The following is a 27,933-nucleotide window of genomic DNA, read 5'->3' as shown; positions in this document are numbered from 1 at the left end:
TCAATGATGGGACTTACCCCTCTGGAAGTGTCTAAGTACGATAGACCGGGTAGGTAGCCGTCCTGCTTTGTGGCTTCGAGTTCCGACAGCAGATCTCCAAGGTCACGGAGCTTCTGGGGTTCCTTACTCGTCAACCTCGGAAAGTTCTCCAACCTGTCAAAGAGAGCCCTTTCAATGGCTTCGGGCGAGCCGTAGCTTTCTTCCAGCCTCGCCCAAGCCTTCTTCAACCCCTCTGGCAGCTGCCCCACATTGGCCGCTTTTATCCTGCAGGCCTGTCCGGCGGACTCTGGGCCGAGCCATTTGATAAGGAGGCCGAGCTCTTCTCCTGCCGACAGGTCTAAGCTCGATATGGCATCGTGAAAGCAGGACTTCCAAGCCCGATAATTCTCCGGCCTGTCATCAAACTTAATTAACCCCGAAGTCACCAGCTGAGTGCATGCAAGGTATTTGGCAAGGTCGTAGGTGCTGGGACCTGGGCCAGGGTTGCCTTGGCTGGGGGCTCTGTTGGGGGTCTCAAGGAACCGAGAGGGGATTTGCCTCTGACTTTCTCTATTCAGCGTCCTATTCCTCTGCACCGTGTCTTCCGGTCTGCTGGGGGAGACTCTGTGGCTTGAGGCACGCCGTCTGCTTTGACCTTGGTTGGCAACTTGTGGCATGTTATACGAAGTGCTTGCGTCTGTAGAGATGTGTGGGCCTCCATCCCTTTCTCCTGTAAACTGTATGCCGGCATGGTCGCTCACGTAATCTATGGTGCGCTGTCATGGACTCTGCCACAAAATGGGAATTAAAGGTTTGTAAGCTGTCTCGGGATCAGCTCCCTCCAAAATTGCCTCGAATACTTGTGCCTCAGCTAATGCAGCATCTATCTCTTTTTGTTGCTGCAGAGCGTCTAATGTGGCTTGGAGATGGGCCTGTTCAGCCTGGCGTTCCACTTGGTGACGGGTCTGTTCAGCCTGGCGTTCAACTTGGTGACGGGTCTGTTCAGCCTGGCGTTCAACTTGGAGTTGGGCCTGTTCGGCTTGTGTTCGGACCTGTTCGGCTTAGGATTCAGCTTGGAGACGGGCCTGTTCAGCTTGGAGATGGGCCTGTCTTACTTTTATCTCTATTTCACTGTTCACATGCGCAGCTCTGGCTTGAGCTGCCACTAGCTTAGCCTGTGCTCTGGCGATAGTCACGCTTATTCTAGAACCACCTGATGACTGTGAACCAGCTTGCGATCTGACGTAACCGGAGCCTATAGACCGATTGTCACCTTCTACAGTTTCGTCTGCCTGTTTAAGGTCTTCTCCTCGCTGCAAAGCATTTTCGTTATTATCTTCTGACATGTTGATGTGAGGTAGATGTGCTCTATGAGGTTAAGGCTTACTCTGGGTTCCTCCTGCTCCGCTCTTCACAGCTAGCCATATAGCTATCTTTTCACTGATATCTTTTCACTGATATCTTTTCACTGTACTGGCCATGCTAGACGTGCTCCTATGTAGTTATCCAGCAAGTTAAACACTTATTCAAAATAATTCTTCGTGAAGCTGTTTGCTGTTTGAAGCCTTTACTTGAACAATTTTTGTGAAACTGTAATCAAAGACAAAGTATGTTTTGTACATAAACTGAGTGCTATACATTCGATATTACATAAGATATAACATATTTACAACAGTAGAATAGATTAATTGTATAACTAACTAACATTTGGACTCACTTCTGTAACTATCAAATATTAACCTTTTATAAACATAGTGTTATCAAAATACTACTCTGACAACGTTGCTATTATGCTAACAAACAAAGATACTCACAGATATTGCGCTTGGCCTAACATATGAAATCAGATTACATTGGATTGTGAAATCCTCATGGAATCCTCCATTACTGCCAGGTTCTTCCTGGAATTCTACTTCCTAGGATTCTACTTCCTGAGTTACACAGGCAGAAAGGTACGAATGTCAAATGACCTCTCACAGGAAGAAAGGAACAAATGTCAAATGACCTCACACAGGAAGAAAGGAACAAAGGTCAAATGACCTCTGTTTCATACAAACACTGCTAACACATAACCACCACCAGAGGGTGCTATCTGCACATAAAATAGTCCATCAGTCCAGAACATCCATAGTTTCAATGGGGGCTTAAGAAAAGGCACCAATAACGTAAAGATTAAAACCCCTCTTAATTTGCAAGGAAAAAGATTAACAACCAGCCCCTGTACTTATTACTCTGTGAGGGAGGATGGGGGTTAAGGTTAGTGTTAGGATGAAGTAAGTGACCTGCACCTCAAGCGCATCTTTCACTCACCTCACATTTCCTACTTTTGATTCTGCTTTTTCAACATCCAGCAGCAGACGTAATATAGTTCTTGATCTTGATATTGTCTGAGTATATTAACTAGGCCAAAGGGAGCTGCAATAATGTCAGTGATGAGTGGAATGTTGCTCTTGCTTTACTTTGAGTCAAGCTGCACCTCAGTGCATTCAAGTGCTATTGAAAATGTCTTCTAGACTGATGATTTAATGTTTTCATATAACCTAGGGTTACAGGGCAGAAATGTTAAAACAATGGATTTATTTACTGTAGCTAGTAATTAGGGCAAAATAAGTTAATTAGTTAATTTAGGCAATTGATGTAGAAGATGAAAACTGTTCCCAATTGACCCCTCAAGGTCCAGCTGCATAGGTTGGAATTTTGCCGGCACTCAGCAGACGGGATGGGTGGCGAGTCAGCTGTTAAATTTAAAATGATTGACAGCGGGTCACAAAGTGTGCACACTGGGCTTTCCTAATGTTGGGTCTGCCAGCGCTGAGCAGACCTGACAGGAAGCAGCGGGAGAGGCAATTACAATCATTAGTGGCTTGTTTACAGCCATTTAATAATGTTTTTTCCCTGCTTTTTGGATTTGACAGGTCATCCACCAGTTTCTCGCTGTGCCTAGACCTCATCTGTGATGCTGAGGCAGGAGGTCAATGGCCATTGAATCAGCTGATGTGTTGACATCTTCAAATGTCAAGTTAAAGCTCCCAGCTGATTGAGAAATGTTCCCTTAACGATTAGCTTCTCTAAACTGCATTTCCACTGCAGATTCAGGATACTGCAAGTCTTTACACAAGATTCCATCCAGTCTGACCTCATTACCTCTCCCACCATTGACAGATCACTTCTGTCATCTCTACTTCACCTGCCATCTGTTCCATCAGCATGGGTGTCCTTGAAACTCTCTCATCTTGGTCCTCAGAATCCCACCACAATCAACCCCAACACCAGCATCAACAGGCACGTCAGCATCACCAGGCACACCAGCAGCACCAACAACAACACCAACCTTCTCCGCATTCAACTGATGCTGCACAGGACACAGGGCATCAGAACCCGACCACATTGCTGCCCAAGAGGCAAGGGATGGCCTCACCATGGCCAGATTTACTTCATTTGATGCTGTACACCCTGGCTGCTACATGAAATGCCAGGTTGGAACCACCCCACACCAACACCATAAAGCATCCCTACAATGCCTAGCCATTCCTTTCACACTCATCACCATTGTGGGGGGTACCATTATGTCTCACCTTTCACAGCAACTCACTAAGCCACTTCCAAGGGTGCACACAAATCCGTCTAAGAATGCAAGGTATTGAAAATAAAGGTTTCATGTTTGACACCACATTAACAGAAACTTTACATGAACATTGAATAAAACACTCAAGTACCTACCCTTGTGTGTTGTTAGTTTGTATGCTTGCAGTAGGATGAGGGTGAGTGTGAGGGGTGGCTAGTGAGATGGGGAAGTGATAATATAGATAGCGAGGGATGGGTGGAGGTCCAAGGTAAGTTGGTGTGAGTAAGGATGTACAGGAGTAGGGTAGGGAAGGCAGAGTGATGGGGATGTGATGAGAGGCACAGCAGGATGAGGTTGAGGTATGGCTTTGTACTAACGTTTCGTGATCTACTGAGATCATTGAAACATTTGCGGCACTGCACCCTCTGACCACATCCTTGCTTGTGCCCTCCTGTGCAATGTGCAACCAGGCTGTGTTGATCTCCAAGGGAGGTCTCTTCTGTCCATGGGAAGGGAAGAGGACCTCCCTGTGTGCTCTAAGCATATGGAGGGAGTCATGGGAGAGCCTGGGTGCAGTCGTGCATCTTTGTGCAGTGCTTGTCAGTGTTTGCAGCACCTCAATGCTGTAGAACACTGACAGCACAAATGTCAAAGTAAGTTTGGCCAGGGTCCCTTTAAGGAAACTGGCTGATGACGCGTCATCAAATGACTTCACCAGACCCGCTTCCTCTAATTGGCCGGGAAACGCACTGGCGGGCTTAACAAGCCCAATCTTGGGAAAGTCATTTCAGAGGCCGGGATGGAGCCAGCAGTGGGGTCGGGACCTGCCAGCGCCGTCGCCCGCCAGCGACTCGCCAAGGTTAGTAAAGTCGCAGACATACTTTCCAAGTAGGAACTCCTTTCAATACACCTAGGAGGGAGTTTTAACCCCCTCTAAAACAGGTGGGTTTAGGCCGGGGAAGCAAAAGGGTAAAAAATCTCAAACTCAAACCTAACGCACTTTGAACTCATCTATTTCCGTTTTTAATGGAGGCAGGAGCTCTGTTCCAGCTTAAGCACTGCATGGAACAGGCAAGTGCTGCTCCAGCACTGCTTGTGGGCCAACAGGAGCCCGTGTGCTTCCCACCCCACGCCCCCACCCCCGGCCCCCCAAGCATATCTGTTAACCTTCCCAGCGATTGGAACCCCCCACCCCACGATCTGATTGCCTGTAGATGTCGCCCACAGCCTGTGATCTCCTCCCAACCCCCACCCCATTTCCTCCACGGGCCCCCCGCGATCTTCTTCCATCCTCCTCCGGCCTCTTCCTTGATGTCTTCCCGCCCCCCCGATCCCCGATCTCTCCCTCCCTCCTCTCCGCTCCCCAGCTGCAGCCTGGTGCCGCATGCCTACCTGCCCACCAGCCAGCCAACCTCTTAATCTGGCTGGTTGCGGCCAGGAAACAGTTTCCAAAAATGCTAATCAGGTCCTGCTCTTAAATCCAGCAGGATCTGAGGAAAGCCCATTCTTCCGGGCTTTCCAACCGTAAAGCTGAACCACCGCCCCCAGCCCACCCCAACCCCTCCTGCTCCCTCCCCACCCCCGAGTTAATATCTGGGCCCTACAGTCTCGCAGATCCAGGAGTGGGTCTGCCTCCCTCCTTAATAATGAGCGTTCGCGGCAATATTTTTCTATATTTACAGCAGTAGCGTTCTAAATAACACCGCTGATGCCTACACTGCATGAAGTAGGGTATTTGCCACTGTGATTGAACTGCTAACAGGACCATTGGCAAGCAGAGTGCCTCAGCTCAGTGAATCCCTGGATGACCATCTGCTGCTTGCACTTTTATTAAATGAAAGCAGAGCCCTTAATACCAGTTCCTTATTGCAAGATTGAAAAAAGAGAGATAGTAGGCTTAGAAATGACCAGAAGTTTACAAGATTTAAACCAGTGGCTAAATTTTTCTGAAATTGGCTGAGTGACAGGAAACAGAGATTAGTGGTGAACGGTTGTTTTTCGGACTGGAGGAACGTACCCAGTGGTGATCCCCAGGGGTCTGTACTAGGACCACTGCTTTTCTTGATATATATTAATGACTTGGATGTGGGTGTACAGGCCACAATTTCAAAATTTGCAAATGACACAAAACTTGGAAGTATAGTGAACAATGAGGAGGATAGTGATAGCCTTCAAGAGGACATAGACAGGCTGGTGAAATGGGCGGACACGTGGCAGATGAAATTTAACGCAGAAAAGTGCGAAGTGATACATTTTGGTAGAAAGAATGAAGAGAGGAAATATAAACCAAAGGGTACAATCCGAAAGGGGGTGCATGAACAGAGAGACCTAGGGGTATATGTGCACAAATCGTTGAAAGTGGCAGGGCAGGTTGAGGAGGCAGTTAAAAAGCTTAAAGTATAGAGTACAAAAGCGTGGAAATAATGATGAACCTGCATAAAAAACTGGCCTCAACTGGAGTATTGTGTCCAATTCTGGACACCGCACTTTAGGAAGATGTGAAGGCCTTAGAGAGGGTGCAGAAAAGATTTACGAGAATGATTCCAGGGATGAGGGACTTCAGTTACGTGGATAGACTGGAGAAGCTGGGTTTGTTCTCTTTAGAGCAGAGAAGATTGAGAGGAGATTTGATCGAGGTGTTCAAAATCATGAGGGGTCTGGACAGAGTAGGTAGAGAGAAACTGTTCCCATTGGCAGAAGGGTCGAGAACCAGAGAACACATATTTAAGGTGATTTGGCAGAAGAACCAAAGGTGACATGAGGAAAAACTTTTTTACGCAGTGAGTGGTTAGGATCTGAAATGCAATGCCTGAAAGGGTGGTGGAGGCAGACTCAATCACGGCTTTCAAAAGGGAATTGGATAAGTACCTGAAGGAAAAAAAAATGCAGGGCTACGGTAAACGGGTGGGGGAGTGGGACTAGCTGAAGTGCTCTTGCAGAGAGTTGGCACGGGCTCAATGGGCCGAATGGCCTCCTTCTGTGCTGTAACCATTCTATGATTCTATGAAAATTATTTCTCCAGCTATGCTAATCATTACAACAGCCCTATATTCTCACCTTCTAATATAGATATTATATCATCCAAATCTTTAGGATTTTTCCAACAAATTTACATTTTTAATGAAAATGATGATTTCTGATTTTTATGCGCTGCAAAATCCCATTCTTTATAAACAAAATAAAATGATCTTCACCAACTAAAACATAAAGGGGGTGATTTTCACTCAGAAGTCGGGAAGGAGGTGGGACTACAACTTTCGGGGTTGTAGTCCCAGCGGGCTCAGCAGGCCAATTAAGGGCCACCCGGCAACAGGTGACGTCACAGACTGAAATTTCATCTGTCAAGACATTTTGAAGCTGTCAAACACTGACAGTCTTACTTCTAACCTGAGTCTTTCTACACAGACTCAGTTAGAAATCTCACTGGCACAGAAAGCTGAAGGCTGTCACTTTTGACAGTTCGCAGCCGTTCTGCTTTCTGTGCCAGTTAGATGATGGACTCCCGAAACCTAGAGGAAGGAAGGCTAAAAAGGTAAGTAGAAATAATTTAAACTTCTTTACACATTTTGACACACCAAACACACTTACCTTTGCACTCATGCACCCATCACTCACCTGGACACCGACATCTCGACCCCTCCAAGTCCTTCAACCTGACGGCCCAACTCTTCTAACTTGGCGTGGTTTGGAGCCGTCGGGAATCCCACATTTCAAGCTTTAAAATAGGGATTAGGCTAAAAACTGCCTGTTAACTACCTGTTAACAGGCAGTTAATTGTCACTAATCCCTTCCTCCCAGTGCGGGTACCCGCTTCCTTTGAAACTTACATGGAGGCGGGTTGGGGGCGGGATGGTGTCGGGACCCCCGAATTCGGGACTTTAACCCCCCGCATGCCTCCAATCCCGACTCCACGGGTCAGTTAAAATCGAGGCCAAAGTAATTTGAAACAAAAATAATCAGTCCTAATACCAGATGTTGCAAAATGGCCATGAATTTCACTATTTCCCAGTCTCCATGTGAGGCAAAATTTGTTGATCTTGTACTCCCAGCAAGGAGCTGCACTCGAAGGGAACACAGGCAGGAAATTGGCACCAGAGTGTTGTAGCCCTAGCTGCAGCCTGTCTGCTCTCTCAGGTGGACGTAAAAGATCCCGTGGCACTATTTTGAAGAAGAGCAGGGGCGTTATCCCCGGTGTCCTGGCCAATATTTATCCCTCAACCAACATAACAAAAACAGATTATCTGGTCATTATCACATTGCTGCTTGTGGGAGCTTGCTGTGCGCAAATTGGCTGCCACGTTTCCCACATTACAACAGTGACTCCACTTCAAATAGTACTTCATTGGCTGTAAAGCACTTTGAGACGTCCGGTGGTCATGAAAGACGCTATAGAAATGCAAGTCTTTCTTTCTTTCTTTGAATCCTTGGGGTCAATGAATTCACACTTTTCTGGAACATGTTATTATAATCCCCATCCCTGTCCCAGTGAATTCTGTGACAGACGGGATCAATCGCGATTTTAAATTTCTCACCCTTGTTTTCAAATCACTCCATGGCCTCGCCCCTCCCTATCTCTGTAATCTCCTCCATCCCTACAATCCTCCGAGATCTCTACACTCCACCAGTTCTGGCCTCTTGACCATCCCCGATTTTAATCGCTCCACCATTGGTGGCCGTGCCTTCAGCTGCCTAGTCCCTAAGCTCTGGAATTCCCTCCCTGAACCTCTCTGCCTCGCTACCTCTCCTTCCTCCTTTAAGACGCTCCGACCTCTTTGACCAAGCTTTAGGACATTTGCCCTAATATCTCCTTAAGTGGCTTTGTGTCAAATTTTGTTTGATAACGCTCCTGTGAAGCGCCTGGGGACATTTTACTATGTTAAAGGCGCTATATAAATGCAAGTTGTTGTTTAATGTCATAGAATCATAACAGCAGAGAAGGAGGCCATTCAGCCCATCATGCCTGTGCTGGCTATCGAATTAGTCCCACTCCCCTGCTCTTCCCCCATAGTCCTGCAAATTTTTCCTTTTAAAATATATATTCAATTCCGTTTTGAAAGTTACTATTGAATCTCCTTCCAACACCCTTTCAAGCAGTGCATTCCAGATCATAACAACCCGATGCATTAAAAAAAAATCTCCTCATTCCCCCTCTGGTTCTTTTGAAAATTATCGTAAATCTCTGTCCACTGGTTAGCGACCATCCTGCCATGGGAAACAGTTTTTCCTTATTTACTCTATCAAAACCCTTCCTAATTTTGAACACCTTTGTTAAATCTCCCCTTAACCTTCTCTGCTCTAAGGAGAACGAACCTAGCTTCTGTAGTCTCTCAACATAACTGAACTCCCTCATCCCTGGTATCATTCCAGTAAATCTCCTCTCCACACTCTCCAAAGCATTGATATCCTTCCTAAAATTGAACACAATACTCAAACTGCCTTAGAGAGCCTGATTTTGTGAACAAAAATGCTTGCAACCCTCTAAAACCCTTTACAGTGTCCACAGCATTTTTTGAGATGTTCAGTGGTTGCCCTGATGCTGAACGCTTTGCTAAAACAGTACTTGACAATTTCTCTGCAAGCACTCACGATCTAATTAAACCTACAGTGCAGGTTTTGTTGGTCTTTTACACCTCAATAGAAATTATAATCACATAAACTTGTTATGGTTAATTATAAAGATAATTGTTATTCTCTCTTTCCATAAAAATAACTGTTCTTGAGTTGTTTTCACACCAAACTGCAATTATGCAAATAACACAGACTATATCACTATGTTATATGCACTGTCAGGCTGAAAAAAGATAAGCCACAATGATTATAGTTGGCCTAAATGTTTGCACTTGATGGACCCACTTAAGTACAATTTACTGCTATTTTCTGCTTAAGTAGCTACATGCATTTTCTGTTAACTAAGTTGAACTACCTTGTAACATTTTCTGAGGTCTTCTCATTTAATCTCAAAAATGATGAATACATTTATGAAAACATAAATACGCATGAAAGAAAGAAAAGAGACTTACATTTATATAGCGCCTTTCACGGCCTCAGGACGTCCCAAAGCGCTTTACAGCCAATGAAGTACTTTTTGAAATGTAGTCACTGTTGTAATGTGGGAAACGCGGCAGCCAATTTGCGCACAGCAAGCTCCCACAAACAGGAATGTGTTAATGACCAGATAATCTGTTTTTGTTATGTTGATTGAGGGATAAATATATATTTTTTCCTTTTTATTTTTTTAATTTTTTTAAAAGGGATAAATATTGGCCAGGACACCGGGGATAACACTCCTGCTCCATTTCAAAATAGTGCCATGGGATCTTTTACGCCCGCCTAAGGGAGCAGACCGGGCCTCGGTTTAACATCTCATCTGAAAGACGGCACCTCCGTCAATGCAGCACTCCCTCAGGTGTCAGGTAGATTCATGTGCTCAAGTCTCTGGGGTGGGACTTGAACCTACAACCTTCTGACTCAGATGAAAGTGCTACCCACTGAGACATAAAAAAATTAAAACGTCAGGCAGTGCCCGCGGTGAAACAGATTCAAAATCCTGATGAAGTTGGTACTGCGAAGTAACCACTGAGCTAAAGCTGGCACATGATCTAAAATAGGGGCAAACAATCCCTGCTTTTGTGTTTGCTAAAATGTAGAGAGTGATGTGAAAAATAAACCCAGCAAAAGATTCCTTTAATAATAAAAACAGAAAATGCTGGAGACACTCAGCAGGTCAGGCAGCATCTGTGAAGAGAGAAACAGAGTTAACGTTTCAGGTTGATGGCCTTTTGTCAGAACTGGAAAAAAGCAGGAAATGGATCAGATTTTTATCAAACACGAGAAGGGAGACAGAAAGTAAGGAAGATGAACAAGGTAAAAGAGACAAATAAAAATCCCGTTGGAGAGAAGAGCAGAACTTCTTCAAGGTGGGCATTCCTGGAAGAGAGGTGGCAGTGAATTAAACACTAATACAAAAAGAAAATACTGCAGATGCTGGAAATCTGAAATAAAAACAGAAAATGCTGGAGAAACTCAGCAGGTCAGGCAGCATTTGCGTTAGACTTGGTTGCTGAAACAGTAAGAAAAGCCACTGCTCCAGACTAGCAAGATCAGAAATGTTTGTGTCTACACAGCTCTGTCTGCTGCAGCCTGGACCCTGCCCACTGCAGCCTGAACCCCGCCCCCTGCAGCCCAAACCCCACCTCCTGCAGTCTGAGCCCTGCAACCCGGGCCCCGCCCCCACAGTCTGAGCCCCGCCTCCTGCAGTCTGAGCCCCGCCTCCTGCAGCCCGAGGGTAAAAATCGTTCCTCCAGTGTTCTCCATTTATTGGCTACAGCTCAGCTAAACTCTGCAAACGTTGGTGGAATATTGAGTGTGGTCAGCACAGAAGATTTTTTCACATTTGTACACTTGATTTTGTAAAAAAGTAAGAACCTGCACAAAGTATATGAAGTGGTTTGGCAACTTGATTTATCTAGCGTTGGATTCTGATAATTATCTCTGAGTGAAAGAAGAGATTTGATTGAATTGATGGGACTTAGCTTCTCCACAACATCAGTTTCTTTTTTTTTCACTTCTGTTTCGATTCCTGTCCCTAAGCATGTGCCAAATACAGGAAACTTTCGATTTACCAGCACCTAAATAATCGGTAATCTCGGTTAACCGGCAAAATTCAGGAGTAGGTTCAGGTAACTTTTATTACTTGCCTTCCTCCATTTGTTGCTATGCAAGGGTGTGGCTGCAGCTGTTGCTAAGCTACAGAGACGCTTGCAACTTGTGGCCATTGTTCTGAAGCTGTTGCTAAGCAACAGGGTTTGTTGCTTTATACGGAGCTCTCAGCTCTGTATCTTTTACTATAGCGTTCGGTTATCCGGAATTTTTGATGAACCGGCACCACGTCGGTCCCGTCCGTGCCGGATAAAAAAAGTTTCCTGTAGTATCAGGAACCCAACTAATGGTCCTTTTCTTCTATAAGTACTGAGTGGTACAGAAAAGGACTGCCCTCTGCACAGGTACGCATTCCTAATCTCGCCCTAACTCTGGGACTGGAAGAAGAAGAACTGGAATTAATATATCGCGTCTTTCACAACCTCCGGTTGACTTTGCTTCAAAGCCAATGAAGTACTTTTTTTGAGATGTGAGCAGAGAAATGGCCTGACAGAGTCGTTGCAATTAAGGTGGGTGATGATGTTCATAAGGTAGCATTTCATACAAATTACTTCTTGTTCCTAAGCAACCCTGTTCTTTGCAGTCTACCATTTTGTGGCCTTGGTTGAGTTATTTTCAGCATATTGGTGTTGTATATTAATAACGCTCTATGTCTCCCAGCCTCTGGGCTTCACATTCACACCCCAAATCCAGTTGAAAGCTTAATTAATATTCTCCTGGCTTCGTCATATAATCTCAACGGATCCACAGAAGAATGTATGTAGGAATAGAAGATTAACAAGAAGAGGTCAGTAATTAAAATGTAATAAACCGAACAGCAATTAACAATTACTGTTATTAATTAATTGCAATCACGGTGTACTCAAAGTACCAGTTTAATATTTATATGGCATTTCGGAGGTCAAGATTCATTAACATGGTGATCTGAATTGTAAATGATGGATCAAATTTTAACTCTTTGAGCGCTGATTACTGAAAGACCATTTAAAGTACGCAGTACCTTTCCTAATATTAACAATGATTACCACTGCTCAGAACCAAATAATATTGTTTCATTCATAGTGTTCAGGAAAAGACACTTGTTTGCTCTTAAGATTATAGTTCTCTTTTTTTTTCCAAGTTAGATGCTTTTACTATACAACCTCCTGCTTACCTGGCCACAGGGAGAACCCACTGCAGTAAAGCAGTAACATAAAGATGGATGGTTCAGCATACATTACAAAGGTAGATGCAATCCCAATTTGATTTTGAGCTGTGCCATTCAACCATATACAAACCCAAAGATAGGAGGGAAAGGGTATACATTAGTACAGTAATTATTTCCCCAGTTCTCCTATCCATTAGCTATTGTATCTTATATACAGGTAATTCGATTGCAATGTGAACTACAGTGCAGTATCACGACATATTAACATGGTGGTACATAGCATTTAAGTCCAAACCACCTAATTTGATTGCAAGGATCTATGTGGTTCACCACAACACCCACAATGTGTCAAAGATGAAAGAAGACCATTCCCATAAGTATATTATATTGAATAATAGAGTGGTGAACCTGTGGAATTCTCTACCACAGAAGGCAGTAGAGGCCAATTCATTAAATATATTCAAGAAGGAGTTGGATATATTTCTTAAGGCTAAAGGGATCAAGGGGTATGGGGAGAAAGCAGGGACCGGGTACTGAATTTGGATGATCAGCCATGATCGCATTGAATGGCGGAGCAGGCTCGAGGGGCCGAATGGCCTACCCCTGCTCCTATCTTCTATGTTTCTATGAATAAGACATGTGTTTCAAGGATATAATGCACCTTGCAGTTGCAACCATCCAATGCGTTACTGCTTTGTAACATGTTCCAGCCTAATGTGTTCTCCTATTTATTTATCATATATATACCAGCAATCCCCACGAGTATACTATAAATAGGATCTTCTGTGACATTTCTCACCGTAGGTCAGAAGATGCACTGCATTGTAATACCATGTGACGCACAATGGATTATTGTGTTGCCAAGTAAGGTGAAGCAATGCATTAGCTGTCTTGACCCTTTACGGTCACACTTTTAATAGGCACAGGCTGAGGTCAATTCGGTCAACTTAGTCATCTCCTGAGCTCAGTTAGGGGGAATGCTGCACTGTCAGAGGTGCCGTCTTTCAGATGAGACGTTAAACCGAGGCCCCGTCTGCTCTCTCGTGTGGATGTAAAGGATGCCAAAGCAGTATTTGAAGAAGAGCAGGGGAGTTCTCTGGGTGTCCCGACCAATATTTATCCCTCAACCAACATCACTAAAAAAAACTGATTATCTGGTTGTTAATGTTATTGCTGTTTGTGGCATCTGGCGGTGTGCAAATTGGCTGCTGTCTTTCCCTACATTACAACGGTGACTACAATACAATATCTCATTGGCTGTAAAGTGCTTTGGGATGTCCTGAGGTTGTGAAAGGTGCTATATAAATGTAAGTTATTTTTAACAACAGGAGATGCAAAGGAAGAAAAGACTTAATAGAACAGAACCATGGAAGTTTATAGCATGAAATAGGCCATTCAACTCATTGGCTCCGATCTTATCTGGGAGACATACTGGGAGCGGTGGGGGGTCCGATATTGCGCGGGAAACCCAGAAGTATGTTGAATGCGTTTGTCAGTGACTTTTTAACGCAGCCACTTCGTTATTATTTTATTTCGGGTTTGGCACCCAATGAGTGGCAGCGGGCGAGATGAGGACCCGCATGACCCGATCGCAATTCCAGTATTTAAAGGGACAATGCAAAGATGCAACTTGGAGGTGTTGGAGTTCAAGAGAAGAGAGGAGGATGTTGAGGAATGGAAGTGAGATGTGCAAAGACTGCATCCCGTTTCCCTGGATATGCTGCTGGAGTCTGTGAGGAGCCGGAGGGAGAAACTATTCCCCAGCAATGGGAGGAAGAAACCTGTGGCATGGTTGGAGGTGGCCCAGGAGGTCAGCAGCAGGAGTGTGGTGCCACACTACTGGATTCAGTACAGGAAGCGCTTTAATGACCTAACCAGGTCAGGAAAGGTGAGTACAGTGGCACATTCACCTACATCCTGCTGTGCGCATCATCCCTGACCCCACCCCCCCTCCACTCTGCCTTCTCCATCACATCACGTGGAGTGAGACAGATAGTTTTCACCTGGCGACTCACACTTCACAAGTGAGGAAGAGCAGATGGTGGTGGGGATAGCAGTGGAGAGTCTGTGTCAGAGGGCGCAGCCTTCTCCAAGCTTTGCTCAGCTGGACACAGATGCTGCCTCTGTCGATGAAGCGGATAATCATTGAGCAGCAGCAGAGAATGTGCGATGTACTGACAGGCATTCCAAGCACATTGTCCATGATTGCAGTGAGATTGGAGGAGTCCGCCTCAAGCATGAGTGAGTTGATGTCGCACAGCACTGTGATAATGGCCCAGAAATTCGGGTCTCCACGGGTGAGTACGCACGGGGTTCTCACCCGTAGGCCCAATGGAAGTGCCGGTTTCGTGCATGCACTGCGCATGCGCGGGAAACCAGAACTTCCGTTCCCTTAAAGGAAAGGGTTCAGAGGTTGAACGCGTACGCCGGAGAGGCAGCGCGTGCGCATGGAACTTACGTTTTTTTTGCAGGTTTCTCCGGGAGGGTAAGTCTCCAGGAGTTACACATATAAAAAGCAGGCGCAAGGGCCTAGAAATTCAGTAAGGCCCCGCCAGGTCTTTAGCGCCCGAAATTTAGCGCTCGCCCGGATTCCCGTAGCGCCCGCCTGAAATTCAGTTGCGACGGGCCAAGACGGAGGCGGGCGCTACTGCAGGGTTTGGCCGCCTCGCTTGGGGCAATGAAAGTCTATTTCAGGCGCCCAGCTGCCGCTGCGCCACCCGATGCGGTGCGGCAGGCTGGGGTACTGCAGGCCTCCTCCTTCTCTTAAGGAGGAGCTGCCTGCAGCCGTGAGATCACCGCTGGATTCCCCCGGCAAATGAGCCCGGCACCACGGAGAAGTGCCGGGCTCGCGGGAGTCAGACAGCAATGCCGCGGGCGGGTGGTGCAGGAGTCCGGGGAGGGAGGTGCGGCCATGCGGCCGCCGGGAAAGCGGCTGGCCACCCCTCCACCTTTATGCGCCGGCCTCTCGGAGCTGCAAGGCCCCGTTTTTCAAACGTTGTTTGCGGCCGCTGCGGGCGAGGCGGCCGCAACTGAATTTGGCCTTCAGCAGGGAATCGCGTTGGAATCGGGGCGCTGCGCACACCGATGACGTCATCGGTGCCGGCGCAGCGCTACCGGCTAATGCCGATGTTAGGGACCAACTTAATTTCGAGCACTAAAAAACTTCCGGCGCAACCCACTCTTTCGCCCCTAAGTGGGCGCAAACGCAACTGAATTTCTAGGCCAAGGTCTGCTTTTAACAAGGTAAGTGGTGAATTAATTAAAATTAAAACAATTTTTCCACAGGTTTATTTTTTTTAAATACTTTAAAGAAAGGTAAGTTTATTTCTAGCCCTGTTAGAAAATGTAATTAATTTTTTCAAAAATTTAAATTATTGTTTATGATATTTATTTTATGTAATTTAGTTATTTTAAAAATGTGATTTAAAAAAAAAAAATATTTGAAGTTTTAGTGATATTTTGGGGCTTACAGTATTTATAGTTTTGACAGCTCTTCCTGTCAATTTTATGAATGGGCATTTCCCTGCTACCATTGGCTCTCCATGGCCCACGTGATCCCAGGGAACGCATCGAACTAGTTACGCCCCTGGGATACGCAAGCACTGCGTGCCGGCAGTTGGAGCAGGCCCAGGATCGGAATCCCACGCGGGCCCACAGCTCAACAGCCGGCGCGCAAGATAAGTGCAGGTCGGGGGCTTGCACCCGCGGAAAACCTCTGACCCGTGTTTCTGGGCCAATGTCTTCTTGCATGGATAGAGTGGCCAACTGCATGGAACATCGTGGATAGTATGCTTGAAAGGCCGCTGTCAGTACTGAGTATATAATGCCACATTTCCCTGAGATTGATTGACACCCTGCTGTGTCCTCGCCTTGCTTTCACTGGCGAGTTTTAGGAAGCTCAGGGAAACCCGTGGATCACATGTTAAACGAAAAATCTGTATCCATATCGCTGTAATTGAGTGATTAGCATATGTTAATAGGCAACCTGCCTCTCCCGAGAGGGTTGCGCGCAAGCAGCCTAATGCGCTGCAGTTAAACGTGGAAGTCAGCGGGTTGGAGCTGGCTTCCTGAGGTGCTGTCATTTTGGCCGGTTTTAACCCCTAACCCGCACCCAAACCCACTCGCTCCTTCATATCAAGAAACCCCCATTGTATCTGTGTCAGCTCTTTGCTGAAGCAATCCAGAACTAATCTCACTGCCCTGATCTCTCCTAAAGCCCTGTTTCTTCCTCTGTTTCAATTGTTTATTTATTCTTCCCTTAAAAGGTGCAATGGACTCTGCCTCAATTATTCCCTATAACAAAGCATTCCATGCACAGTAAGTTGTTTTAGAAACTGAGCCAATAACACCTTGTAAGAGTCCTTTGGGACAACTACGCTAGAAGATATAGGCCTAGAAATTCATTAAGGCGCTGCCAGCTTTGCGCCCAGTTAACGCCTAAAGAGTGATTTTGCGGCAGAAATGAGTTTGCGCAGATATTCAGCGCAGCGGTATTGGCGGCGGTAGCCGTTAGCGCTGCGCCGGCACCGATGACGTCATCGGTGTGCGCAGTGCCCCGGTTCCGCCCCAAAACCGGCCCGATCCCCATATTTAGTTGCGGCCGCCTCCTCCGAAGCGGCCGCAAACAGCGACCAGAAAACAGGGCCGTCCTGCTGCCTTAGTGGGGCGCTTTAAAGCGGAAGGTGCAGCCGGCCGCTTTTTCGGCGGCCGCCTGCCCGCACCTCCTTCCCCGGCCTCCTCCACCCACCCCCCCCGCGGCATTGCCGGCTGCTTTCCGCGAGCCCGGCACTTCTCCGTGGTGCCGGGCTCATTTGCCGGCACTATCCAGCGGCGATCTCCCCGTTAAGAGAAGGAGGAGGCCTGCAGTACCGCAGCCTGCCGCTCCGCAGCGGCTGGCGCAGCGACGCCAAGAGCGCTGATATTCAGTGTCAGCGCCCCAAGCGGAGGCGGGCACACCCTGGTATAGCGCCCAGTTCCGAATTGGGGCGCTAACAATGAATATCTGACTATCGCTATAGGCTTCCCGCCCAGCGCTAACTTTTGGGCGCTAGCCAGCTGGCGGGGCCATAGTGAATTTCTAGGCCATAGGCTGTCACCAGCAAAAGTGCCAGGCAATGACCATCTCCAGCAAGAGATAGTCTAACCACCACCCCTTGACATTCAACGGCATTACCATCACCGAATCCCCCACCATAAACATCCTGGGGGGTCACCATTGACCAGAAACTTGACTGGATCAGCCACATAAATACTGTGGCTGCAAGAGCAGGTCAGAGGCTGGGTATTCTGTGGTGAGTGACTCACCTCCTGACTCCCCAAAGCCTTTCCACTATCTACAAGGGACAAGTAAGGAGTGTGATGGAATACTCTCCACTTGCCTGGATGAGTGCAGCTCCAACAACACTTAAGAAGCTCGACACCATCCAGGACAAAGCAACCCGCTTGATTGGCACCCCATCCACCACCGTAAACATTCACTTCCTCCACCACTGGCGTCCCGTGGCTGCAGTGTGTACCATCTACAAGATGCACTGCAGCAACTCGCCAAGGCTTCTTCAAATAGCACCTCCCAAACCCGTGACCTCTGCCACCTAGAAGGACAAGAGCAGCAAGTGCATGGGATCACCACCACCTCCAAGTTCCCCTCCCAGTCACACATCCTCCTGACTTGGAAATATATCGCTGTTCCTTCATCATCACTGGGTCAAAATCCTGGAACTCCCTCCCTAATAGCACTGTGGGAGTACCTACATAAGAACATAAGAAATAGGAGCAGGAGTAGGCCATTTGGCCCCTTGAGCCTGCTCCGCCATTCAGTAAGATCATGGTTGATCTTCTACCTCATCTCCACTTTCCTGAACTATCCCCATATCCCTTGATACCCTTAATATTCAAAAATCTATCGCTCTCTGTTTTGAATACACTCAACGACTGAGCCTCCACAGCCCTCTGGGGTAGAGAATTCCAAAGATTCACCACCCTCTGAGTGAAGAAATTCCTCCTCATCTCAGTCCTAAATGGCCGACCCCTTATTCTGAGACTGTGAGCCCTGGTTCTAGACTCCCCAGCCAGGGGAAACATCCTCCCTGCATCTACCCTGTCAAAGCCCAGTAAGAATTTTGTATGTTTGAATGAGATCACCTCTCATTCTTCTAAACTCTAGAGAATTCACCACACAGACTCAGCAGTTCAAGAAGGTGGCTCACCACCACCTTCTCAAGGGCAATTAGGGATGGGCAATAAATGCTGGCCTTGCCAGTGATGCCCACATCCCATGAATGAATTTTTAAAAAAACTACTGGAGAAAATTTGTCAATCAAGTGGCACAAAAAAAAGGACTGCAAGATGCACTTTCCAATGATAATAGATAACAGTGCCAAAAGCGTAAAGTCCTGGTGGTGCTGCAGTGCCACTGGAGGCAGAGGAGGCCTCTAGTAGGTTCTCTCCTTCCATTTCCTGACCTCAGGACCATTACTGCCACTATGCCAGGCCTACTGTGATCTTTCACATGGCGGTCCTGGGAAGTGGCGGTAACTAGGGCAGATGGTAGGGAAATAGGCCAGGAACCTGGGCCCTGCCCCCTCCACCGGCGTTTGCACGTGATAGCAGAGAAGAGGTGAACTGTGGCAGTTTGAGCAGGAACTTGGGGGAGGGAAATTGAGATCGGGGAGGTGAGGCCTCACCATCCAAAGTTGCCTCATTATTCGCCTTTATTCTGCATTGCTATCCCACCCCTTTTCAGGCAGGATTGTAGAGGACAATCCAATCCACGGTCTCCTCTTGCACCAGACTTTGCTGCTGCTCGTGCAATTATGCATAACCTGGTGTGTCCCTTTAAGTTCAAAGGGTTACTTGCCTTCCTCACATCAGTTAGAGCCTATGTGCTCTTGGGGAGGTCAATGAGAGGTCAGAAGAACATTTTCTCTTTTTTTTTGTATATTTTTAAGTGTGACTCCTGAAGTCAGTTCAAAGCTATTTTCAGTTGCTCGATAAGCTGAAATGATTGATTGGGTATCACTTTTTTTTTGCCATTTTATCAAGTATGGCAAAGAAAGTTGGCGCGATGGGAATGTCCAAACACTTTCATATAATAGCTTGGTGGTAGTGGTCAGCAGCTGCCTTTTGACATTTGTGTGTTCTATGAGGTGAAAATGACCAAACAATCTAGTTGACCAGAGCATGGCAAACTCTTGCAAATGCTGCAGTTACAGATGTTCAATGAGCTACTCTATTTCACCATTTATTAAAATCACATGTGCAGCCTCTTTCCCTGCCTTCCCCCCAACCCCAAAAGATTCAGTAATATTTTTGCAAGCATTAAGACGGAATGGATTTCTTTCAGGCTCAGACAGTTTAATTATTGAAAACATGATTAATTAAATCTGTAATGAGCCAACATTAGTTCAAAGAAAGACTCAAGCTTGGGGAGGTGTCAGAGCATTTAAGGAAAGGATGTTGAAAAAGAATGAAGGTTGGGACTGAGGAACCCTGATCGGTTGGTACTGCTGCTGTATAGATTGTGTTTCAGTCGCAAAACCGCACAGAGTAAAACTGAGGAATGGAGTTCTAGCTAGAACAGAGGTTGATACCCGAGAGTGCAACAAATTGTATTTGTGGTGGTGAGGCTACGGTTCATTTATTGAGATCTAGATCTGCTGTATAAATGGTGTACATCTCCTGTACAAACCGTGGACATCTTTATAAATGGTGTAACTCTCTCATACATTATGGGGTCGATTTTCATTAAGCTGTCAGGAAGGAGGTGGGACTACAACTTTTGGGGTTTAGTCCCGCCTACATCGACGTCCGGCCAATCACGCGATTTTCCCTTGATTGACCTTGTGCCCGCCCAGCGGGCTCAGCAGGCCAATTAAGGGCCACCCGGCAACAGGTGACGTCACAGACTGAAATTTCATCTGTCAAGAGGTCTTGACAGATGAAATATCAGTGTTTCACAGCTGTTTGAAGCTGTCAAACACTGACAGTCTGTCTTCTGACCTGAGTCCTTCTACACAGACTCAGTTAGAACTCTCACCGGCACTCAAAGCTGAAGGCTGTCACTTTTGACAGTTCGCAGCCATTTTGCTTTCAGTGCCAGCTGAGTGATGGGCTCCCGAAACCTAGAGCAAGAAAGGCTGTTAAGGTAAGTACAGGTAATTTAAACTTCTTCACACACTTTAGACACACCAAACACACTTACCTTTGCACTCATGCACCCATCACTCACCTGAACACTGACATCGTGACCCCTCCAAGTCCTTCAACCCGACGGCCCAACTCCTCTAACCTGGTGTGGTTTGGAGCCGTCGGGAATCCCACACGACACCCCTCAAAATAGGGATTAGGCTAAAAACTGCCTGTTAACTACCTGGTAACAGGCAGTTAATTGGCACTAATCCCTTCCCGCCCCGGGTCGGCGGGTCCCAGTGCGGGGCGGGTACCCGCCTCCTCTGAAACTTACGTGGAGGCGGGTTTTTGGCGGGATGGTGTCGGGATCTCCGAATTCAGGATTTTTGTCCCCGCCCGCCTAAAAACCCGCCTCACGGCACACTGAAAATCTAGGCCTATGTATACTAAACACATATGGCTGTTATACATGTAATAGCAGTCGTATCATGTCAGGGGTGTGGCATTGGAACAGGCAGCTAATATAAACAGTATAATAATTCTGTAGGCAGGTGATAATAGGTACAGTGATCCAACTGACAGCTGACAAAGGTACAAAATATTGAATACAGTGTATATTTTGTACGAACCACTTGTATCAAATTGAGACAGATTTGTAACTACTATTTCAATCATTTTTATGTTTGGGTTAAATTCCTTGCTTAAATTGACTTTTAAGCTCACAAATTCATCTTTAGCTGTATATTAGTAAATGTAAGCGTATGTTGTATGTGTTTCTCAGACAGCTACAGTATTTCAGTCTCAAAAAATAAAATGGTATATTGTTAATCATTTTATTCTGCTTTCTGTATTGTGGTTTTTATGTGGTTGATTTAATCCCCAATCCTTTATCTTTAACTCAAAAGGACTGTTCCTCAGTAAGTCAACGAAATATGCTGGGACAAAAGTAGCTTTTTCAATCATGGATTAACTATTGTTCATTAAATCAATGTGGGTGGAACAGTGGCGCAGGATACCAGAGCTCCTAAATGTTGTGTGGTCCCCATAGGATGTTACGTTATTGTTGATGCATTTGTAAAGATTTTCTCTGTTCAATGTATCATGCATGCATTTAAAGGGAAGCAAGATAAGTACACGAGGGAGAAAGGAATAGAAGGATAAGCTGATAGGCTGGGAGATGGCTTGGTAATGCATAAACACCGGCATAGACCAGTCAGGCGAATGGCCTGTTTCTGTGCTGTAAATTCTATGTAATTCTACATAATAGTCCTAGTGAAATAGCACACGTTTTTAAATAAATATTCTGGAGGTGTGGGCAATGCTGGCAAGGCTGCATTATCCAGTCCCTAGTTGCTTTGAAACGGTGGTGATGGGCCTTCCTGTTGAAGTACTGCAGTTTTTGTAGTTGGCAATGATGGCTGGTTAGGCTAACTTCAGAAGGCACATAATGTGGGACCCGGAGTCATGTGCAGGCCACACCAGGTAAGGTTCCCTTCTCTGAAAGGCATTATTGAACCAGTTGGGTGTTTGTCACAATCGGGCAGCTTGCACGGTCTTTTATTTTTGGCGCCAGCCCACAAAGTGCAAGAGAAATCCTTGCCCATGGTGAGTTACTGATCTCAGTCATAGAGCTATTGTGAACCCTGAGGCTCAGTCACCTCGGGCTGTGTAACTTCTAGTAACTGGTTGTAGAGCGATGCTGGTTGAGGTATGGAAACAGATCTCTCGCTCGAACCGCTCTTCTGGAGAGCGTCTGGAATGTGGAAACACCAAAAAGATAGAGGTGAAAGTCAGCAAATTCACAAGAATAAAATTAAAATGAAGTGGTAGTTTGAATTTTTGACACTGCAGTGCGTGTTAATGAGGTGAGATTGGAGTGTGAGTGCTAATGGTTGCTAACTGAGTGTTCGGTTAACAGTTGGACGATACTGGAGTGTTGCGTTAATGGCAGAGCTGTCGACATCAGGAACATTTTAGGAGTGAGATTTATGAGTGGAATGGGAACGATCTCAAACCCATTTAAACAAGTGTTTCTGTGCTTTTTCAGAATGAGCTTCATCTGAATAAGTTAATTTGTAAACCAAAACCATATGAATCTCACTCAGTACAAGTGTCACATTAATGGCTGGACAAAGTTGGAGTGTCTGTGTTAATGGCTGGGTGACGTTGGGGTGTAGTATCACTGACAGCATGGAGCTGGGGTGTCTGTTAATGGCTGGGTGAGGTTAGGTGTAGTGTTAATGGCAGGGGAGGAGACATATATGCTACTAAGTACAAAACTGCTTTGCTCACCTGTACAGGTGGGTGGAGCTGCATCATCCGCCACTGGCCAGACATCATGGCTGCCTCCGCTCCTAATATGCAAAACTGTTTAAGTGTATATTGTCTGGGCAGCATTGACTCTAGAAGTAACTTAGTAAATAAACTCATTAATGGGTTAAAGGACCTGTGGAGACAGCAGTATCACCTTATTGACGTTACCGAGCTACTGCTACCAAAGTTGGGGCAGTGCAGTAAGCAAAAAGTTTGAACATCTACACTGCCCAACAATGTGAGGGAGCTGGATGAACAAATGAGTCCCTGAAGCTATCTGGAGATATTATAATTTTGTTCCAAATCAACAGAAATAAATTGAAAATAAAGGCTATCGATAGCTCTTTCCATCTTTGATCTTAAAATAACCCCTTCCTTTTTGAAACTATGCACTTTGGTCATGTTAACGGCAGTGTAGGATAGAACACCATAGACAAAGAATCAGCAGAACTGACGTGCAGTGAGATTTATGCCCCCTGCTGTAGCTGCACATGAACTTCATAAGATTTCCTGTTCATGAGTAATTTTAACTTGTGCAGCTCAGCGCTCAGCCTATATTATGAGGCTTGACGCTGGGAGGATCTGGGGAGGGGTGGGGTGGGGGGTCAGTGGGTGGGCGTTCATGGGAATGGTGCGCTGGGCAGGACTTCCATCCAAAGATCAGAAATGTCAATGGGCCTGCTAACTGCCCTCACTGATATGATGGATACATGAATAATTAGGCTCCCAGTCAGCATGAGTGGAGGTGAATGACAAGTCGAGATAACTGTGGGGCACATATTCAGTTTGGATTGGGCAAAATGTTCTCTTTCTCCCTCCCCATCCCATTTCCCAGTCTCTGCTCACCTGAATTCTATCAACAGTAGTGATGTGCCTGTCTGAAAATCAACCCTTGGGAATTATTTTAAGAGGTGCAAAAAAACTTTAAACTTTAACTGATTTTTCATTGAATCTGACTATTTATTGGTCATTGCCATCAATCATCAAAAAGTAGCATTGAATTTACACATGTTTTTACTGTGGGTGGTGGAGACATGCTGTCATGTTTCTATGTATACTGGGTTAGTTTTTCAGTGTCAGCACTGGGTGTTCGATATTTGTGTTTGTAAGTAATGAAGGTCTATTAGAAACAGCTTCATTGTCACTGGTGTACCAAAGCTGGTTTCAATTAGTGGGGCTCTTTGAAAACATTGTGAGCAAGAAAGGAAGCAAGTGGGTTATAGTTGGCCTTGGAAATAATAACAGAATTATAACACGCTGGCAGCCATTTGGGCATTCTGTTGAGTTTGCTGTAAAGGGAAGGGAAATTCAATGAGATAATCAGAGGAAAGAAGGGCCTTGCATTGAAACTCAGCTTCAATTTATTTCTGTTGATTAGGAACAAAATTATAATATCTCCAGATAGCTTCAGCTGGAGTTATCGAGGAGGTCAGTGCATTGCACCCACAAGAATGATATGGAATGTTGGTTCAGTGCAACGCTAATGAATGGAGATTTCTAAGTAAATAATTTACATGTGGAGTGGGAGGAGAGGCACCGACCAAACTGAGCACAACTGACAAAGACCCGCTACATCAAAAGATGAGAGAACAGACTCCCAGACATGCTGTGCATTCATATATTGAGCAAAAATGGATCAATGGGTGGAAGAAGAGGGATCAGTGGCCACAAGATGGAACGCTGTTTTCTGTAACCTGCTCTAGAGTATGAATGAATTCAATCTCATTTGGACACATTACGCTTGAGGATGGCACTATTACAACAGTGACTACACTTCAAAAAGTAGTTCATTGGCTATAAAGCACTTTGAGACATCCAGTGGTCGTGAGAGGCACTATATAAATGTAAGTCTTCTTTCTTTTACAGTATAAACAAATGTATCTGTTTAAATACAGTGATATTAAGACTATCTGAACCAAGTACAGGAAACTTTGTGATATCCGGCAACGACAGGACCGAGCTGTTGCCGTTAGATCAAAACTGCCGGACATGTTGAAACATACGGAGATTTTCAGCTCCGTGTGAATCAACAAACCCTGTTGCTTAGCAACAGCTTCAAAACAGTCGGCTGCAGCTTAAAAGCGTCTCTAGCTGAAGCTGTTGCTTAGCTACAGACCTTGCAGAGCCTGACTGGGGAAAAAAAAAGCAACGAGAAGTAAAAATACTTATAGGAAACGGCTCCTGAATTTTGCCGGTAGATAGATCTTTCCGGACTTTTAACCTCCGGATAAACCAAAGTTTCCTGTATGTAACAGTCCTTGCAGTGGGGCTAAATGGAGTGCTGGGGGAGGATTTCAACTCGAAAGGCAAGGAAAATGGCTAAACAAGGAGCAGAATGATCAAATAAGAACTTTAGACAGACAGGCTTAAATATTTTTATACAGACACAGTGAGCATCAGGAATAAGTACTAGAGTTAGAGGTATATGCAACTAGTGAAAGGTTGAAACATCTCAGAAACATGGCTCATGCCACATGATGGCCAACGACGGAAGCTTGAAGGTGCAAGGAGAGGTGGAGTTGCATTATTGATCAGGAATTATAGATCACTTGTAGCTGGAGTGGATCAACCAGTAAAAGGAAATAAGATTGGAACGCTATGGACTGAGTAATAAGGGCTTTAACTGGTATTCTTATCAATCACCAGCACAAGGTGAGCAAGGAAATGGGGAGCTGCGTGGGCAGGTAGGGAGAGTAACAGAAAGTCATAATATGTTAATTGTGAGGGATTCTGACATCTGAGATTGAATGGACAGATCAGAGACAAACCGAAGGGAGGGGTGAAAATTCAAACAAATCACTGAGTCAGTCAGGGATGGTTTCCGCACACAAGAGGTGAGCTACTAGAACAGAGGCTGTGTTGGATTATGTATTTAGCAATCCAGCGATTAGTAATCTAGAGGTTGGTGAGCACCTGGGATCCAGCATTGTTGGACCATTTAGGACTGAGATGAGGAGAAATGTCTTCACTCAGAGGGTGGTGAATCTTTGGAATTCTCTGCCCCAGAGGGCTGTGGATACTCAGTCATTGAGTATATTCAAGACAGAGATTGATAGATTTTTGGATATTAAAGGAATCAAGGAATATGGGAATAGTGCAGGAAAGTGGAGATGAGGTCGAAGATCAGCCATGATCTTATTGAATGGCGGAGCAGGCTCAAAGGGCCAAATGGCCTACTCCTGCTCCTATTTCTTATGTTCTTATGTTCTTAAAACTAACAATGTGATAGCACAGGACTTTGGGGAAGCAGATAATGGAGCTGAGAGCAGACTCTTGGGGAAAGTTAATTGGGAAATTACTCAAAGGCTCATAGAAGTTACAACAGAGAAACAGGCCATTCGCATTTACCCTCCACATAAGCAAATAGTCCTAATCACATTTACCCATCCTGTTCCCATATCCCATCATCTACCTAACCAATCTAATCCTTAATGTTGACATGGTTTCACAGCCTCACTACTCTCTTTGTAAAGAAATTTCTCTTGCTCTCTGTTCTACATCTCTTGCATTTAATCTTCTATCCATAGCCCCTCTTTCTAGACTCCTCATTTACTGGAAATGGTCTGCTTCTGTCTACCCTGTTCCATCCTTCCATAATTTTAAACACTTCCATCATATTGCCTTGAAATCTGCATGTTCTACTGAAAAAAGCCTCAATTTTGCACGTCTTTCTTAATACTTTTATTTCCTCATACCAGGCAGCCTCTACGTGAATATGCATTGTACCCTCTCTAAAGCTTCAAAATGCTTCCTATAGCATGCAGCGCTATACTACACACAGTACTCTAACTTATTAAAGTTTTATATAGACTCATCATTACCTCTTGACGTTATGTTCTATACCTTGCCTGGTAAAATTAGAATGTGATTAATTTACTTTACAGCCTTATCAAGCTGAGATGCTGCCTTCAATGTCCTGTGAACGTGTACCCCCAAATCCCTCTGATCTTCCAAAGCACCGGGCCTACTTCCATTCAGAGTATGATCTAACTATTATTATATAACTTTGGGAGTCTCGTATCGGGCATGCAGACGATGTGGCCAGTCCATCGGAACTGACCGAGCGTGGTCAAAGCTTCGATGCTGGGGATGTTGGCCTGAGCATGCCCGATACGAGACTCCCAAAACAAGCGCTCTACTCAGAGCTCTGACACAGCAAAAGAGCCCCAGGTGGGCAGAGGAAATGCTTCAAGGACACCCTCAAAGCCTCCTTGAAAGAGTGTAATATCCCCACCGACACCTGGGAATCCCTGGCCCAAGACCGCACAAAGTGGAGGAGAAGCATCCGGGAAGGCGCCGAACACCTCGAGTCTCTTCGCTGGGAGCAAGCGGAAGCCAAGCGCAAGGAGCGCACGTCAACCCAAGCACCCCACCCACCCGCCCCTTCAACCACCGTCTGCCCCACCTGTGACAGAGCCTGTAGGTCCCGCATTGGACTCATCAGTCACCTGAGAACTCATTTTACATGTGGAAGCAAGTCATCCTCGGTTCCGAGGGATTGCCTAAGGGAAGAGAGATTATATAACTGCTGTCACTTTTGTTGGATCCGTGGTTCAGTGGATATGCTGTTATTAAATAATCACACGGATGCTGTACATTAACAATAAACAGGTCTTTACTGGAGGAGGGTAGTCTCAAGACTGGAGGTACAGAGGCATGCGCAAAGCTTATATACAGGTGTGGTCACTGCCGGTACTACAGTATACAGGAGCTGTAAAAGTAGTTCTGACTTAAAGGCACATACACTACAATTCCTCCCCTTTTAGATTAGTAGTACCCCTAATATTCAAATAACAATTAACATTTCAACATGTACATTAAACAACAAAAGTCCATTTATAGATTCAGTCTTTGGGGCGGCTTCCTGACCCTTTCGGGATAGCGCCTTTCCGGAGGTTCTTGTTCTTGGTGCAGAGGCGATTCTGACCCCTTTTCATCGGGTAGTTCATCGGGTTCCACTGCTACTGGGCCTGAGGTAGATGCTACCGGTATGTCGGGTTCATCCCCAGGTACTCGAGACATGGGGTTGACGCGTTCCTGTGACGCTAAGATCTGATCGACGTGGCGTCTCACAATGTTCTCCCCGACATCCACTGTGTACATTAATGGCCCCTGCCTTGTACATATCGTTCCGGGTTGCCAT

The sequence above is a fragment of the Somniosus microcephalus genome, chromosome 26 (genome assembly GCF_052327205.1).
Source record: "Somniosus microcephalus isolate GS21.2 chromosome 26, FLI_Smic_1.0, whole genome shotgun sequence".
NCBI classification, from domain to species: domain Eukaryota; kingdom Metazoa; phylum Chordata; class Chondrichthyes; order Squaliformes; family Somniosidae; genus Somniosus; species Somniosus microcephalus.
Note: the sequence above shows the minus strand (reverse complement) of the source record.